Raw genomic sequence first — 15,380 nt, 5'->3', positions numbered from 1 at the left:
AAAACTTAGATAAAGCCATTCAATGTTAATGGCACAAATGGACACTGACTTATTTAAAGTATATACTTTTAAATTTCTTTTAGGGGGATATTTGTGCTTCAATATTGGGACATGTTTGTACACAACATAAAGAGTTAGACTAATGATTTATAAAATCTAGCCAAAAAACTCTGTAAGAGGGCATATACTATATGATACTAGTTATATAAAGCTCAAAAACAGGTCAAACTAATTAAATCTGTTAGTGAGGATGGTGGCTACCTTTGGGGAGAATACTGGCTGTAAGCTGGCACCAGGGGATATCTGGAGTTGGGGTATTTTCTGTTCTTGATTTGGATGCTAATTTATACCAGCATGTTGAGTGAGTAAACTTGTGATTTGAATACTTTCTTTTATGTATATCATACTCAATAACATTTACCCCCCCAAAATGGAAGACAACCTTTTTCCCTTATAATGATTGAAATTGGATGCCTACCTGTTTTCCATATTTTTGTGACCTTGGGCAAAATTGTTCTTTACACGAAGCTTGTAGTTGGAAATCTCTTTCTGGATGGAGTTGGGAGATTGTAAGTAGGGGAATGTGTGCCTGCCTTTGTTCCCATGAGTGAGTGTATGTATACTTTCTTAAGTGCACTCATATCTCGGAAATGGAGAAATACCTATATTCTTTCTTACTCTCATTTCTCAAACTTTTGGAAAACTCGGAAACAGAATGCCAGTCAAATGTGAATTTTATACAAGTGGAACTTGGGGATGGAGCTGTCTCATTTGGTGATTCTTTGTTGGCAGCAATCTCCCTATGCAAATGGCAGTGGCAGGCACCCTCCCCTCTAGGAACCAAGATGTTAAATCCGCTCTTACCATGTGCCTTTGCCCCATCCCTCCTCAACTTTTCTCATTGCCAGGCTCCATGGAAGAGCCAAGGGGTTGCTTGAAGAGGATTTATGCATCCCACAGACACCTGACAGGCCTATTCTAAGGGCCCTTGGACAGACTTACCCTGTTCACCCATGCCTCAGATGTCCTTCCTGCCTTGGGACATATACCTGTCTTCGTGACCCACCCTTTTTATCAACAAGATAACTACAAATAAGGTAGATTATTGAAATGCTGCACGGCATAGCCTCTGCCAAAATGAAGAGTTCACTTTTAGAACTTTATCCTAAGAAAATCATCAGACGAAAGATAAGTATTTGCAAAGACGTTTACTTCCTAAGGTGTGGTTTGAGAATTAGAAACATCAGTAACACTTGCAGTGCTTGATAAAATGCATATCCCTGGGTCTTATGCCTTTCTCATTGACATAGAATCTCTAGATGTGGAGCACAGCCATCCACGTATTTAAAATACCTCGGGTGATTCTTAGTCACATTGAAGTTTGATATACAGGGATGTATTTTCAATGTAACTTAAAAGAGGAAGAAAAGGAAGGGATTTAATAACATTTTTGTTGCCAAATATGTGTGTAGGTGATGCCAGAGTATCGGCAGTGCTTATCTCTGGATGATATCCTTATTTTTCACTGCTTTCCTCTATATTTTCTGATTTTTTTTTTTGCAATGTATCACTTTTGTATTCTAATAACTCAGTAAACTTATTTTAAAAAAAGAAAGTATTTGATATTTGATTTCCTGGACAGGTTCCCCAAGTGTACTCTCCCAGTGAACTTCATAGCTGGTTAATTCAGAAGATAGCACTGGCTGTCTGATCCTCTTAAGGTATGAAATATTTAGAAGAATCCCTCTGTTGGTCCATAGATCAGTCAATATTGCCACTGGAGTAGAACCTTCTGAACACAGTGGTGGCTTTATGGCTACTGTTTTATTATATCACAAGGATTTTTATTCATTAGAACTGGTGCTTTTTGTGGAGGATAAGAATGGGGAGGAGGGCTGAGAAATGCATTCTCTGATGTTGGGAAGTGAATCTGGTGCTTGAAGAAAGACGGTCTGACTCTTGTAAACAGAAGATTCTCAGTAACAGAGAAGAGTACTGAAGAAAGCAGTTGCATCCTGCTTTTTATGCTCTCACTCAGCCTCTTGCCCCTAAAAGTGTCCTTTTCTTCTCTTCCTCCTCCCCCTCCCCCCCTTCTTCATCAGCTTGTTCTTATACTGAAAGAGAAGCAAAAATGAGATCCACCGAAAGTCTGGTATTTTGCCACTCAGACTACAATCTTGAGAATGCATTTTTCTTAATCTAATTCTGTTTTAAATGTTGTCAGGATGTACCATAATTGGTTGTGGTAAATGACACTGGAACCACGTTGCTACTCACTCTGGAAATGATATGAGCTCAGCATGCTGCTGATCAAATGCACTTCTGCATTAAAACTATTACAAGCAGAATATGCCCCGATGGGATTCTTTCCTCCTAATAGTTTTCCACGGTTGATGCTGAAAGGGTTCTGTCAATCAAGCCTGAAAATCAGCTTAGCACCCTGACTTGGGTTAATAAAATGTAGGTGCCAGGCTCTCAGCTCAGAGGCCACTGTTCCTTGGTTCCAACATTATCAAGCCACAGTAAAAATGCCTCATTATAATTGATACTCACCGGTAATACACTTTTTTTAATGCAAAGAATATCTCCAAAAAGAGTCTTTGCCTTACACACAGTCTCCTAAAAAAGAGACCCATATCAAAGAAAGAGGGCTAAGAGGAAGTAGGACAGGCAAATGCATTTTCACAAGTACCCTGGAGACAGACTTGGGGCAGATTCTGGCTTTCTTGGGTGGCTTGGAGTCAAGATAATGCACCAAGAATCAATACAGAAGTAGGGATACGGCCCAGAATAGATGGTTGTGAAGGGGGCTCTGAGAGCATTGTCACCAATAATGGGAAGATGAGAATTCCAAATGAAAAAATTATTTTAGTAAGGAACACAAGATGTCACAATGCAGAAAGGCCGTGACAACTGATATGCCAGTTAAAGGGGAAAAAAGCTTCTTGAACCACTAAGGCACTGCCTGGCTATGTAGTCCCCACATCACCGAGTCTCAGTTCTTCCCAGACTAAGACTTAGGATTCTGGGTCTCTTCAAACAGAAATATTATTATTCTGGTTTCCTGGACAGAGGCACCCACACTAAAACAATCCATGTTAGAAGGACATTAGGGAGGTCAAAGTGCTGGAGAAAACCTTGCTGGATTTCAAACGAATTCTACTTTCTAGGAAGTTTTGCTGGCTGCCCCTGAGGAGGAAGATGAAATAAACAAAGCCTGGGGTGAGGGGCAGCTATTTCCAGCCTGGAATTCTCAGCATGGTGGAATACCGGGGAAGATGTACAACAAAGTAGGAAACTGAGGAAGGAACAATACTAATTATTCTTCAATACTGTTTATGTGAGGTTCTCTATTCAGAGGCAACTGGGATGATTTCACAGGAAGAGAGAAGAAAACAGTTTTTCATGGGTGGTAGAGCTACTGTTAGTGAAGTTTTAATGAGGCACTCTGGGCATGGTCTTCTTGGCACAACCAAAATGGCTCTGGCGGCTGTGGGGTCACATGACATGAATATGAGGGAACGCTTGACTTCATTCTGTTTGCTTCATGTTCCTCTCCAAACATTAATTGTCTGAGTTTCCCTGTTCAAGTGAAAAGAATAAGCATATGCGAATTTTTCACTTGATTGTTGTATTACACTGGCCTGTATTTCTTCCAGATGCATTTCTGTTCAGGTTGTATATTCTAGCACACGTCCCCCCCAGGTACAGGTGAGGAGCAGAGGCTCCTGCACTCCCTGTAGGCTGAATTATGACTGGTGTATATTGAGGACTTGTGCTGTGCCTTGTACTAAGCTCTTTATAAACCTTATCTCCACCTGATCCCCACATAACCCTGTGAAGTTGGTAATGTTCATTTTATTCCCAATTTACAGAAGATTGAGTAAGAGGAAGGTTGAGTAACTTGCTCAAAATCATCCAGCTAGTAAGTGGATTCTAACCTGGCCTGTCTACAAAGCTCCACTGCAGTGCTCTTTACCTTCTGGGATGATGATGCTCCATGCTTGAGCCACTCCTGATGTGAATTTTTAGTGTCCTATATTTGGTAGGAAAGGATGCTCTGTTTCTATCCCTGGAGCAAGTCCTGGGTTACTCTGGGAACCAGACCTGCTTTGAGAAATTGTTGCCGCTGGAGAGGAGATAGTCTGCTAAGGAAAGAGCTCTAGCTTTAAGGTCAGAGTGATCTGGCTTTCAATCTTGGCTCTTATACTTGCTAGCTGTGTGACCTAGGCCAAGTAACTTAACCTCACTGAACTTCAGCTACCCAGCATTCTACTTTACATAGAAAAAGCCAAAACATTATTAGTGGTATAAAACCTCTAGATTATATTCAGGTTCTGTGCTTCTGGAAGGTGACACATCTAGGGGGTGGGAAGTGAGAATACGAAGAGGATAAAGGATCTAAGGAAGAAAGAGAGGAGTGAAACAGAGACTTGAGCATTGCTTCTTCTCATTTCAGTTTTTTATGACTTTTAAAAATAATCCTTTCACATAAATAGAAAGTGAGTCTCAGTGTAGGAGTGACATCCTCAGTTGGAAACTAACATTGGTGGTTACTGGAGAGAGATGATCATCTATAAGTCTTTCAACAGCCCAGTATGGTAAGATGAGTAGCCCACCAATACAGTTGAGGAAACTAAGAAAAGTTGAGCAACTTGCCCAATATCACACAGCTATTGAGTGGGATTTAAAACCTAGGACCATCTAGCACCAAATGCTGTCCTCTTCCCACGACACTCTTCTGGACCCATGCAACACTGAGTTCTAGGTGTGTTGCAGGTAACTTGGACCCACTTCTCTACTGCCTTCCCCAGCGTCCTGGCTGTGGGGCCGCTGAGCTCTCTACCCAACTGTAGTACATAGAGCAGTGGGGCCAGAAGCAGGGCTCCCTGCAAAGTAATGCAGAAAATTTGATACTGGAAAAAGTCACTAAAGGTAAATCCACTTAAAATGGGTTTCCCAAATTTCACTGTAGTTAAAAAAAAAAAAAAAAAAGGACTAGGACCTTATCTTGAAAATGAAACTGACACTAAAGCAAAATGAAATTAAAATGACCTGCTTCCCTTGGTTTCCTTTTCCTGGGCTCTGCCCACTATGGGGACACTTTACTTTAGTGGGCTCCAGGAGGAAAGCACCATGCTTTTGCCTCCATGCCTGCCACAGTGGGCACTGAATAAATGCTGGAATCCCCCTCTTCAGCAAGGCCTACAGGTCCCTGACTGGGGATGGCCACACTCCTTGGACACCAGGTCTTGACCACTGACCAGTGGTCAGTGTACTTCTCTACTTCCCTGTCTCCACTTCCTCCAGTTCATCGAATTTTGGTTCAGCCTTTCCCCTCGTATTATTCGGGTCACAGCTGAGAGTTCTGGTGAATCTAATAAGAAATCTTCCTTGGGCGCCTGGGTGGCTCAGTCGTTAAGCATCTGCCTTCGGCTCAGGTCATGGTCCCAGGGTCCTGGGATCGAGCCCGCATCGGGCTCCCTGCTCCGCGGGAAGCCTGCTTCTCCCTCTCCCACTCCCCCTGCTTCTGTTCCCTCTCTTGCTGTGTCTCTCTCTCTCAAATAAATAAATAAAATCTTTAAAAAAAAAAAAAAAGAAAGAAATCTTCCTTGAACACCTTGAAACAAAAGCCTGAAGATCCTAGAACAATTTCACAGTAAAAATCTCTTTCATTCAGGGGCAGGTGGCTCAGTCAGTTAAGTGTCTGCCTTCAGCTCAGGTCATGATCCTGGGGTCCTGGGATGGAGCCCCACGTCAGGCTCCCTGCTCAGCAGGGAGTCTCTTTCTTCCTCTGCCCCTCCCCCCTGCTCATGCCCTCACTTTCTCTCTCTCTGTCTCAAATAAATAAATAAGAATCTTTTTTTAAAAATCTTTTTCATTCAACAAATATATGTTGCTGATTTGAGCTCTGGGGCTCTGAGTCCAACATAGGCTAGATGCTGGTGATAATGTGGTGAAAAGCCAGGTCCAGCCCTGCCCCTTCTGTTAGCTTTCAACTCCCACCTGCCTCATTCCTGAGAGCCACCATCCCTACCCAACGTGTACCCTCTCCAGTCTTATCCTCTGCCATCTTTAGCCAGTCCAGCCTTCCCTGCCACCCCAGTTGCCTTTCCAGGTGCTCGGTCCTACATACACACAAGTGGGGCATGTGTCTTCTCCCCTCCACTGAATCAGCAGTGGGATGACATTGTCTTAGAATTCTGCTACTGCTTCTCAAACATCCTTCTAAAGTCCTCAGGTGAGACTTATTGTTTCATATTCATTTATTTATTAATTCACTCACCCATCAGTTATATACTGTACCCTGCCTATAACCACACAGCATAGGGTTCGAGCATGGACTCTGGAATGAGAGTGATTTTAAATCCTGGCTCTGCCACTTATTAGCTGGGGGACCTTGGGCAAGTTGCTTTTTGTTCTCCTTGCCTCAGTTTACTCATGTATAAAATATGGGATGTTAGTATTACCTACTCCATGGGGTATTAGAAGGGCTAAGTGAGTTAAGTCATGTAAAGTGCTTAGAACAGCACTTTACACAAAGACACCCTCAGTGAGTGTAAGCCACTGTGGCTGTTGAGTGCCAGTGCTGGGCTGGGAGCTACGATGCAGTGGTAAACGGTACAGAGACAGTCACAGAAGCAAATATAAGAAAGAAGGAGTTTGTAGCAGGCTTAGTGCCAGGCGCTGGAGTGCATAGTGGGAGGAAACCGCAGACTCACCTGAAGGGCTTGCTAAACACTAAGGCTCTTGAGATGAATCTGTTTTCTTGCCTTTTCCAGCTTCTAGAGGTTGCCCATATTCCTTGGTTAGTATCCCCCTTTCATCTTCAAAGCTAACAATGGCTGGTCAGGTCATTTTTATGATGCCATCTCTCTGGTTCTGACTTTTCTGTCTCCCCATTTAAGGATCCTTGTGACTGCATTGGGCCTACCTGGATAAACCAGAATAATCTATGTTGAAGCGAGCTAACTAGGAATCTTAATTCCATCTGTAATCTCAATTCCCCCTTGCCTTGTAAGGTAAGATATTAACAGTTTTCAGGATTAAGGCATGTATAGCTTTGGGTAGGACCAATATTCTGCCTATCAATACACTTATTTTCAGAGTTTTTAATTTAGTAGGTCTGTGGTGCGGCCCAATAATTTGTATTTGTAACAAGTTCTCGGATGATGCTGATGCTCCTGATTCAGGAGCACACTTTGAGAACCACTGGTGGAGAGACCTTGGTCATTCACGTCTTCATCCATTCAGCAAGCTTTTTGGATCTCTATGTATGAGCCCAACGCTGTACCAGCTACTGGGAATAGTGCCTGCCAATTTTTTTTAAAAAGCCCATAATCTAACAAAGGGGGCAAACAATTTCAGTTTGGTGTGATCTATAGCCTAATAAAGCTATGTGCAAGGTGCTAAGCATTCCCAGAGAAGAGAGCAACTAACAGGAGCAAGGGTGGGCTTTATTGAGGAGGTGACATTTGAACTGGCCATTAAAGAATAAAGAGATTACAGGGCACCTGGGTGGCTCAGTTGGTTAAGCAACTGCCTTAGGCTCAGGTCATGATCCCAGGGTCCTGGGATCGAACTCCGCATCACATTGGGCTCCCTGCTCGGCAGGGGGCCTACTTCTCCCTCTCCCTCTGCTGCTTCCACTGCTTGTGCTCTCCTGCTGTCTTGTTCTGTCAAATAAATAAATAAAATCTTTTTAAAAAAAAAGAATAAAGAGATTTCCAGGAAGTTAAGGAGGAGAAGAATATGGCAGCTGTTGGGAATAGCAGATGAAAAAGAGCGTGTGTTCAGGGAATGAGAAATAATTCTATGTGGTTGGAGTGGATAATGCATTGCCGTGGGAGAAGGATCAAAGTTGATAGAAAAATACCATGCTGTATTAAGGAATATAGTGGACCTGTCTAAGTTACCTGCTCATCGCACTCTGTCTTCTTTGAGAACATTCCTCTTTACAGATCCTACTGAAGATGTGAACCTCAGGCTGGCCTGTTTTGTCCACATGACCTTACTTGACCCATGAGCTAAGCCAATCAGATTTCCTTTCTCAGTAACTTATTCTAAGAGATATGAAAGTTAGGTAGATTTGGATTAGAATGCCTGTGGGGGGCCATGTGCTTGATGAACATGTAGGGGGTGGTGAGGAGAGGGTAGGGAGGAGTCTGCAGGAGAACGAACAGGGCAAAGTCACAGCATGAAGCAGAGATGAGATACACAAGGCAGCAAGAGAGGAGCCGGCAGACATGGGACTTTATCCCAAGCCACTACCCTGCTGCCTGGCTATCCTTCCTTCGTGGAAGTCCACGCCTCCCTCCCTTCCTTCTTCTCTCCTTCCTTTCTTTAGGATTCCTTCTTCTTTTTTAAAAAAATACTTTATTAGAGCAGTTTTAGGTCTACAACAAAACTAAATGGAAGGTGCAGAGATTTCCTGTATAGTCCCTGTCCCCGCACAAGCGAAGCCCCTCCCATTATTATCTCCCAACACCGCTCATCACATGGTACATTTTTTACCAAGGGTGAACTTACCTGGACACATCATAATCACCCAAAGTCCATCCCTGTTTCTTTATAATACATTTCTTTTTACTATTTATTTATTTTTTAAAGGTTTTATTTCTTTGAGACAGAGAGAGAGAGCACAAGCAGGGGGAGTGGGAGAGGGAGAAGCAGGCTCCCCGCTGAGCAGGGAGCCCACTGGATGCAGGGCTCCATCCCAGGACTCTGGGATCATGACCTGAGCCGAAGGCAGACACTCACCTGACCAAGCCACCCAGGCGTCCCTACATTTCTTTTTCTTAAATGACATGGAGTACATTTTTTTTTTTTTTTTTTTTTTTGGCAGATGATGATTGCCATCTGATGCAAAGTTCAGATTTTGGCAGAAATGAGCCAGTGGCAGTGTATGAGGCAAAGGAGTAACACAGTTTGATTTGTGTTTCACAAAGATCTCTAGCTGCAAAAAGGGTTTGGGGGAGCTGGTAACAGGCTTGAGCATTAGGTGGGCAATTGAGGATGAGAGCCTGAACTCAGGGAGCAGCAGGGAGGAGGGGGTGAGGCTGAAGGGATACTTGGGAAGTAGAATTGATAGGATTTAGTATCCTGAGTTGTTGGGAGCCCAGGGCAGAAAGAGCTAAGGACAGTCCTTAGTTTCTAGCTCAGTGAATCTAAAGAGTTGCAAAACTGTTAATAGAGAAAGTGAAGACAAGATCACGTTTTTTGAAAGAAAGATATTAAGCTCAGTTTTAGACACACTTTGCATCTGAGGAGCCCATAGCAACCTCCAGTGGGCATTGGCAGTTTATTCCTGGAGGTCAACAGATGAGTTAGAATAAAGATGCGTGTAGGTAGCATCCACTCTTGATTAGATTCCAGAGAATTTAACATGAGAAGGGAGAGAAAGGTGGGAAGGCAGGCAGGAAAGGAAAAGTAAGACAACAGAAACATGGGAAACACTAAGACTGGCCAGAGGAGGAACATAAGCCCGCCAAAGCATCTGAGAAGGAATGGTCAGAAGGGGAGAAAGAGAGCCAGAAGAGAGTGAGTCGTAGAAGGTAAGGGAGGAGAGTTTTAAGCAAGAGGGAATGACCCATATGGATCAAATTGTACATTGGGGTTAAATAAGATGAAAGCTGAAAGTAGTTCATAATATTTGGTATTTGAGGCATTGTTGTCTTTAAAGAGAGCAGTTGCATCAAAATGGAGTAGTGGTAGTAAGATGAGGTCATTGGGCACCTGGGTGGCTCAGGTGCATCTGCCTTCGGCTCAGGTCATGATCCCGGGGTCCTAGGATGGAGCCTCACATTAGGCTCCCTGCTCAGCCGGGAGTCTGCTTCTCTCCCTGCCCCTCACCCTGCTCATGCTCTCTCTCTCACTCTTTCTCTCTCTCAAATAAAAAAATAATAAGATGAGGTCATTTGGGTGAGGAGTGACTGGTTGGTAAGAAAGTAGGCAGAGCAAGAGACAGCTACCCTCTCTAGAAGTTTGGTTGTCAAGGAAAAGAGACATCTGAGCAGAAGCTTAAGGATGAAGAGAGATAAAGCCCACTGATTGCAAAACTGACTTACTGCCTCATCCCTCCCTGACTCCACACCCTTTGCTATGCGACTCTGCAGCTCCTGCCATCAAGAAGTAGGGTCCATTTCCTTGTTCCTGGGCTGGCCGTGCGACTTGCTTTTACCAATACAGTGAAGTGGAAGTGATAGTGTACCAGTTCCGAAGGCCTTGTGTACTTCTGCCCTCTCTGTCTCGCTCGAAATCCCGCCTGGCTACCGTGAGGACAAGCCCGTGTTCACTTGCTGGGTAAGTGATTGGTGGCCTATCCACCCACTCCACCATAATTAATGACCCGCTGATTGCCAGGCACGTGAATGAGATCATCCTTGACCGCCCCACCCCAGCCGACCCGCCAGCTGACCGCATAATTCATGAGAATGTGCAGTCAGTATTTCAGGCCCAGCCCAAGGCGGGGGAGCCTGGCTCAGCTCAGCAGAACCGCCCAGGTGACTCACTAACCTGTGAGGAATAAAAATGCTTGTTGCTTCAAGCCATTGTTTCGGGGCACTTTGTTACACATCAACAGCTAATTGATTCGAGAGATTATTGGGAGGTTTTCATTATCTTGCCTTGGCATGGGGGAGATTTGAATATATCCACCCATTGTAGGGGAAAAGACAGGTTTGAGATTCAAGAAAGGGAATAAATAACAGGAGGAGGGGACGTGACCAAAAGCTCGGGTGGAAGATTAGCCTGGGAAAAGGCAGAGACTGCCTTTGTTTCTGAGATAAGAGAAGGAAGTGGGGATGGAGGACGGTGTCCTGGGCTGAAATTCATTGCGTCACTTGGGCTTCAGCTAGGTGGAAGCTAGGGGGTGGCATCTCCGGACACGCTCGCAGTTAACATCCAACCAAAAATTAACGTCCCAAACTCACGCGTTTCCACATCTGTCAAAGCTAAAAGGGGCGTCTGAGACAGATTTCCTTTTGTTTTCACTGGCGTGTCAAATGCTGCAGTGACAGCAAAGGAATAATCTTCAGTTTGTGTATAATGAGGTCTGAAATTTCCGTCTCCACACATTGATCATGAATCTTATTTCACTAGATAAACTGACAGCAGAATCTCAGGTACTTAAAATTTTGAAAAAAATCAACACAACCACCCACATCTATGATTTTTTTCCTGCTGTCACTTTTATGGTTCAGTTATTTTGTCTATATGCACTCATTTCCAGTTTTGTCTGGTTTTCTCAACAGCCAAATCATTCCTTAATCCTAGACATACACTCCTCTATCCTGGAAAATGATTTAGTAGAAAGACAGCTGGCTTGGGAGGCAGAAAAACAGAGTTCTAGATTTGACTCTGCTGTTAACTAGCAAACTTATCCAAGCCAAGTCACTGAACCTCAGTTTCCTTATCTGAAAAACATATTCCTCCAACAGAAATTTATTGGTACCAGGCACTATTGTGAGTGCTTAGGATACATCAGTGAAGAAAACAAAGACCCCGCCCTCAGGAACTTACATTCTGGAGGAGTCTGACAATGAGAAACAAATGCAATAAACAGGATAATTATATCATATGATAGATGGTGAAAAGTGTTACGGAAAAAATTAAAAATAAAGTGGAGGTGGGGGCTGGAAGGAACTAAAAGAGTTACCATGAAGTTATCTGGGGGAAGAATGTTCCAGGCAAAGTCCCTGAGTATTTCTTGTCTTTCTTGTCCTCCACACTCCATTTCTCCTTACTAACCTCAGAGGAGGTTTATAATGCATATAACCTTTAGGCCAGTCTTCCATTACTACTCCATACATTTCTTTGAATAGCCAACCAATGACCATCCGTTCACTTTGAACTAGTCCCATTGGCATTAGGTACAAGAGCCTCTCATCTTGCATTTACTTTCTGGGACTTCTTGTGGTATTTTCCTGCCATCCCAAAGGCTAGATCTGTATGTATTATGCCAAACATCACGTGGGCATTTCCTCCCGGCTCTGCACAGGACAGTGGAAGCCAGCAAAGGGATCTTTAAAAAAGACACGGCTCTTGATAAAGTACCTACCATTTCCGAATGCCATTTATGTGCCAAGTAGCTTTACATTCTTTGTTTCCCCTAATCCTCAGCACACTTCCATCTTTCTCTGAGGTTAGCATTATTCCCACTTTACCGGTAATGAAACAGTGGTTCAGAGAATTTTGAAAACTTACTGTGTCACACAGCTGGTAAGTCCCATGGTCAGAATTTGCTTGTCAAGCACACTTTCCATCAGCTGTACTGCACAGCTTCCTTTCTTCCTAAGTGTCCTTTAATCCAGCTGGAAAGCCAGATATACATATATGAGATGACAAGAGGGTGGTTTTAAGGCCTGTAGCATGGTGGTGAAGAGCTTGGCTCTGCAGTCAGACAGCCCGAGGTCAAACTCCAGTTCTGCCGTGTTATAACTGTGCGATCAGGGGCTAGTTACTTAACTTTTCTGAGCCTCCCTTTCCTCATTTGTAAATATGCATAACATGAGTCCCCGTCTCATAAAGTTGTGTGTGGGGGGACTCAATGAAGTAGTTCACATAAAGTCCTTAGCATAGTATCTCTTACATAACTCTAACATAGGTTAACAATTATTCTCATATATTATTGATGGATTTTTTTTAAAAAGCACATGTATATATTAAAATATCTCTAGAAGGCTCAGGAACTGGGGACTAGCTTTTCACTTTGAGTATTTGTACAATGTATACATTTAAATGTTGGGCCAATGATATTACTTATTTAAGAGACCAGACAACTAGACAGCTTTAAAGAAATACCATTATTATCATCATTGTAAGGAATTTGGAGTAATAATAATTATTCCATAATTTATTTGGATAGACAGATTTGGAGGAGGTTCTTTGGAAGAGATGTTTGAGCAGGGCCTCGAAGCAGGTATAGCATTTTGATGACAGAATAACGAACTGAGAGGCATTTTATGTGAAAGACTCTTGCAGAGCAGAGTATACAGGCAGGAAAGAGTAGCCAGCAAATGCAGTTCCATTCAGTGATAATTGTTTGGTGCTGTGGTAACAATTAATACAGGTGATAGTGTTTTTCAGATACCTGTAATAGAGAGGGTGTAAGTGAAAAATTGCCTAAACACTCCACTCAAACACAAAAATTGAGAAAGATTGCTGGTTGAGGCCGATTCCATGAGCCCTGCTGCCAGAATTATTCCGGTTCATCAATCCAAATTGAGCTGGAGGCACCTTTGACATCCCCCTCTCTCTGCCTGCAGGTCAGCTGTCTCCAATCCTGAGGTCATCACTCATCAAGAGGGGATAATCCCAAGGACAGCAGGACCTGCTTCATCACTTGGATTTAGGAGTGAGAAACCCATCAGGCAACTAAACAGTAACAATGACCCACCATTAAACACACTGAGAGAAGTGCATGATGAGGAGATTGTACGAGAAGAATCCCGGAGCTCTTGCTGACAACGCCTATGGAGACGCTGACCACTGTGAGCTCTGCCCATTGAACTGCAGTAAAAAATCTCCCCCTCCCCAGAGATGCTTGGATGCGGGCACAATATCAGTTCAGACAGTGGTCTGTGTGTGGACTTAGAGTGGAAAGAATTTGGACTGTGGGGTAAACAGACCTGGGTCTGAACTGCTATTCTGCCACTTCCAGGTAGTGTGTTTTAGCAGCATTAAAAAAAAAAAAAAAATCTCTCTCGGCCTCAGTTTTCTTGTCTGCAAAATGGATCAGATACCTCCACAGAGGTCTTTTAAGAGGACCAAATGTAACAGTGTTTGAAAAGCTAGGTACTTCTCTTTATGGAAGAAGAGCAAGATGGGGGGCCCAAAAAAGGAACGGGCACACACACAAAAACTTTTCTCAGAATTATTTTTTGTCCTAGGTACTCTATCTCAGAACGTATGCTTATTTCTTTAGTTTAGCTACCAGGGAAAAAGAGACAGAGAAAAATGGAGAAAGGCAGGAAGTCAGATTCTGGCTCTTACACAAGAAAATTCACTCTACATAATCTTCAGACAATGTTGCTATCCTTCCTCAAATACCGGGCCACAGGCATCATGCCAAAGAAGTCAGCAGCCTGGAAGATATTTTAAACTGATTCTGGGGCTGAATGACAGGCCATTTGCGCCATATGCCACTGACACGTTAATCTAGGCAAGGCTGCTAGGCACGTGGGGACATCCATGCTAAAATGCCATTTAGGAAGGGCACGCCGAGTCCAGTGGCAGAAGTTCACCAGCGCAAAGCAGGAGGGCAGCCCAGAAGATAGAAGATAGAAGTGGCAAGGAGGAGTAAGAAGTGTGGTGTCTAAGCCTTGGAAGATTTTCTGAGTTTCAGACACTTCATTTTGCTTCTGTGAGAGCTGCAGATTCAACAAAACATCAAAACCGGGTACTTACTGGCTGGACAAATGAGTATCTGCTACTTTTTGCACCCATTATACCACATGGCCACACTTTTATACACTGGCAAATACTGGGCGATGCTCTAGTCCACTAGAATGACCTTTATTCCTCCTGTTCCGTCATAAAAAGCAAGTGGCTGCTGAGCGACTGTAGTAGATGCCCCAGTGTCAGACTTTCCAGGATCCAATTTGGTGGGAGCACTCTGGGCCTTTGGTCTCCCTCTTCCCTTTGCCAAGCCCTGTTTCTTGGTTACTCTGAGCAGTAATGAGCTTCTCCACCCCAGCATGAGGACAGGCTCACAGCTAGCACATGAAAAAGGCTGAGCTCATGTGGGGCAACTACTCTATTTCATGGGCAGATCACACATCTGTTTTTTCCCTTCTTCTGCAATGCAACTACACTAATGATTTTTTTTTTTAAGTAGAAATAAGGCAGTACTATGGCTTTCTGAGAAAAAAAGTCACACTGCAGGATAACTGCAACAGACATCATAAAAGGAGCTGGAATGAAATGCCCACCCACTCTTGTCATTGGAGCAAATGATTTCCAAGAGCAAAAGAATCATTCTAACTTAGGGGATCTTTTTTTTTTTTTTTTTTTTTTGCGAGAGAGAGAATGAGAGACAGCATGAGAGGGGAAGGGTCAGAGGGAGAAGCAGACCCCCCGCTGAGCAGGGAGCCCGATGCGGGACTCGATCCCGGGACTCCAGGATCATGACCTGAGCCGAAGGCAGTCGCTTAACCAACTGAGCCACCCAGGTGCCCCTAACTTAGGGGATCTTAATAAACAAATAGAATCACTGCCCTAATTATTTTCTTCCAGGCAAATGAAACTTAAAAATCAGCTCTTCTTGTTCAGGTTAGCTATTTTGCATAAACAGAAGAAACTGAAAGGTTATAAAAATAAGATTAGGCCACCCAAGAACGTGGGAGTTCCCCAAAGTTCTCTATGGTGAGTGGTTCAGAGTT

At 43.5% G+C, this 15,380-nt stretch overlaps 1 long non-coding RNA gene across 1 annotated transcript in view; it reads left to right on the top strand.

Moving 5' to 3' along the window:
- The window catches only part of LOC110580536, a 49,893-nt gene extending 48,716 nt beyond the window's left edge, over nucleotides 1-1,177 (top strand). Inside the window, exon 3 of the long non-coding RNA XR_002480352.1 lies at nucleotides 909-1,177. This is a non-coding gene — a long non-coding RNA (uncharacterized LOC110580536). The remainder of the gene's footprint in view (nucleotides 1-908) is intronic.
- The last annotated feature ends 14,203 nt before the right edge of the window (nucleotides 1,178-15,380 follow it).

The sequence above is a fragment of the Neomonachus schauinslandi genome, chromosome 4 (assembly GCF_002201575.2).
Source record: "Neomonachus schauinslandi chromosome 4, ASM220157v2, whole genome shotgun sequence".
Lineage (NCBI taxonomy): Eukaryota > Metazoa > Chordata > Mammalia > Carnivora > Phocidae > Neomonachus > Neomonachus schauinslandi.
This window is presented reverse-complemented; position numbering and strand designations above follow the sequence as displayed.